This window comes from Anolis carolinensis, unplaced genomic scaffold (genome assembly GCF_035594765.1).
Source record: "Anolis carolinensis isolate JA03-04 unplaced genomic scaffold, rAnoCar3.1.pri scaffold_7, whole genome shotgun sequence".
NCBI lineage: Eukaryota > Metazoa > Chordata > Lepidosauria > Squamata > Dactyloidae > Anolis > Anolis carolinensis.
The window spans coordinates 27,561,532-27,564,696 of record NW_026943818.1 but is presented as its reverse complement, the minus strand read 5'-3'; the positions used below and the strand labels follow the sequence as shown (position 1 = coordinate 27,564,696).

At 50.1% G+C, this 3,165-nt stretch overlaps 1 protein-coding gene across 4 annotated transcripts in view; it reads left to right on the top strand.

Moving 5' to 3' along the window:
- The first annotated feature begins 654 nt into the window (after positions 1 to 654).
- The window catches only part of tspoap1 (TSPO associated protein 1), an 82,333-nt gene continuing 79,822 nt past the window's right edge, over positions 655 to 3,165 (top strand). For 2 of the 4 annotated variants that reach the window (XM_062959330.1, XM_062959331.1), the window contains exon 1: positions 658 to 3,165. This exon is cut by the window's right edge and continues 916 nt beyond it. The gene's annotated coding sequence lies outside the window, so the exon portion shown is untranslated. The other 2 variants (XM_062959332.1, XM_062959329.1) reach the window with 2 other exon arrangements.

The following is a 3,165-nucleotide window of genomic DNA, read 5'->3' as shown; positions in this document are numbered from 1 at the left end:
CTGTATCGTATCTATCATATTCACGGCGGGATGGCCATCTGTCGGGAGGGCTCTATCATCTGTATTGTATCTATCATATTTACGGCTGGATAGCCATCTGTCGGGAGGGTTCTATCATCTGTATCATATGTATCATATTTACGGCTGGATGGCCATCTGTCGGGAGGGCTCTATCATCTGTATCGTATCTATCATATTTACGGCTGGATGGCCATCTGTCCGGAGGGCTCTATCATCTGTATCGTATCTATCATATTTATGGCTGGATGGCCATCTGTCCGGAGGGCTCTATCATCTGTATCGTATCTATCATATTTACGGCTGGATGGCCATCTGTCGGGAGGGCTCGGATGGTGTCTTTCCACCCGGCCGATATCTGGTTGGACAGGATGGCCTTTAGGATCCCTTCCAACTCTCAGATTCTATGAGTCCATCAAGGAAAACGCCAAAGTCCTTGAAGACTCTCGACTACTTGCACATCCCTACCGGAGCGGAATCCTCGCACTTCGGCGAAATCTGCAATTTTCTGTCATTCCGCCAACTGCACTGTCGCGCGGCGTGGCGCGGAGCGGCTCTTCTTCCAGGTCTGCGGCGGTGCCGACGACGACAACGGCATGCCAGCCGCAGTGGTGACCCCCCCCCCCCCCAGAATCCATCGGCAGGCATCCCACCCCTCGTCTCACACCGTCGCCATGGCAACGGCCAGAGCCGCATCTCATTGGCGGCCTCCACGGCGTGTGGCGTGAGTGAGAGAGTGAGTGAGTGAGTCCCACATCAAAGCCCCAGGAATCGGGAGGAAGGAAGACGGAGAGAAGGAAGGATGCTGCCGGGAGCAACGACATGAGCCGGCGGCGACGGAATCGCAAAGGTGTGCCGTTGCGCAATCGGAGCAGGCGATAACACCAATGCGCAACGTCTTCAGGAGGAAAAGAGAGTCGTGGTTCGCTTGCCGTCTCCCCCTCAGAGGCCGAGAGAGCGTTCGGAACCAAAAAGGTGCGTGACGCCGTGATGGCAGGAGGCTATTGCGCGATGGTAGCTTTGGGGAGTCGATAACGCCATCGCGCAACGTCTCTTCGGGAGGAAAGGAGAGTCGTGGTTCGCTTGCCGTCTCCTCCTCAGAGAGCGTTTCGAAACCCGAAAGGTGTGTGTGACACTGCGACTGAAGGAGGCTATTGCAATATTGCAGCTTTGGGGAGTCAATAACGCCATTGCGCAACGTCTCTTCAGGAGGAAAGGAGAGTCGTGGTTTGCTTGCCGTCTCCTCCTCAGAGGCCAAGAGAGCATTCGGAACCAAAACCGTGCATGACACCGTGATTGAAGTAGGCTATTGCGCCATTGCCGAGGACTCTTTGGCGGCTTCGGGGAGGCAATTGCGCCGTTGCCAAGGACTCGGGGAGTATTTCCAATTTGCTCGCCATCCCCTTCCTTTTCCAAACTTCGGAAGGATGCTCTGACTCTGCAAGAGGAAACCACGATCTTGGGAAATTCAGAGGATCGAGACCTTCCTGGAGGTGCGCAATAGCGCAATTGACGGAGGCGATAGTGCAGTCGGCGAGGGCCGTTTGGTAGCTTTTGGGGCGAAACAGGAGAGGAAAAGGGAGTGTCCGTATTTCCTTGCAACCTTCTCCTCCTTTTGGGTCAAGACGTTGATAGCGGAGATGCGCAATAGCGTTATTGCGCCATGGCAAAGGGGGCGATAACGTGTTGGCAAAGGGCACAAATTGGCCTCAAACAGAAGAGGAAAACGAAGTGTCCATATTTGCTTCCTAGTTTGGATCAGGATGTTGTCATCAGAGGTGCGTGATCCTGCTATTGCGCAGCAGTGACGGAAGCAATACTGTATTAATACAGGACAACCAATTGATTGGTGACTTTTGGGGTCAAACAGAAGGGGAAAAGAAAGTGTCCATATTGCTTCCCGCCTCTTCCGCCTTAGGATCAAAACGTTGTCATCACAGGCTTGCTGCTTCTTCCTCTTTCGGGTCAAGACGTTGTCATCAGAAGCGCATGATCCTGCTATTGCACAATAGTGATGGAAGCAATACCGTAAGGACAACTGATTGATTGGTGACTTTTGGGGTCAAACAGAAGAGGAAAAGTAAGTGTTCCTATGCGCTTGCCACCTTTGCCTCATTCATATCAAGACATTGTCAGTGTAGATGTGCAATAGCGCTATTTTGCGGTGCAGATGTGCAATAGCATCATAGCTGAAGGCAAATACTCTGCAACTTTGGGGGAGGAAAAGGAAGTGTTCCTATGTGTTTGCGACCTTCTCCTCTTTCAGGTGAAGACATTGTCAGTGTAAATGCACAATAGCACTATTTTGTGGCGTTGATGCGCAATAGCACTATTTTGTGATGCTGATGAGCAATAGCGTCATAGCCGAAGGCAAATACTCGGCAGTTTTGGGGAAGAAAAATAAGTGTTCGGATTGCTTCCCACGTTGTCCTCATTCAAGTCAAGACATTGTCAGTGCAGCTGCGCAATAGTGCTATTTTACTGTGCTGATGCGCAATAGCATCATAGCCGAAGGCAAATACTCGGCAGTTTTGGGGAAGAAAAAGAAGTGTTTGGATTGCTTTCCACATTCTCCTCATTCAGATCAAGACCTCGTCAGTACAGATGTGTAACAGCATTATTTTATGGTGCTGATGCACAATAGCGCTATTTTGTGATGCTGATGAGCAATATCGCCATAGCCAAAGGCAAATACTCAGCAGTTTTGGGGAGGAAAAGGAAGTGTTTGGCTTACTTGCCACGTTCTCCTCATTCAGATCAAAACGTTGTCAGTGCAAATGCGTAATAGCGCTATTTTATGGTGCTGATGCACAATAGCGCTATTTTGTGGCACAGATGCACAATAGCACCATAGCCGAAGGCAAATACTCGGCAGTTTTGGGGAAGAAAAATAAGTGTTCGGATTGCTTCCCACGTTGTCCTCATTCAGGTCAAGACATTGTCAGTGCAGATGCGCAATAGAGCTATTTTGCTGTGCTGTTGCGCAATACCACCATAGCCGAAGGCAAATACTCAGCAATTTTGTGGAAGAAAAAGAAGTGTTTGGATTGCTTCCCACGTTGTCCTCATTCAGACCAAGGCCTCGTCAGTGCAGATGCGTAATAGCGCTATTTTGTGTTGCTGATGCACAATAGAGCTATTTTGCTG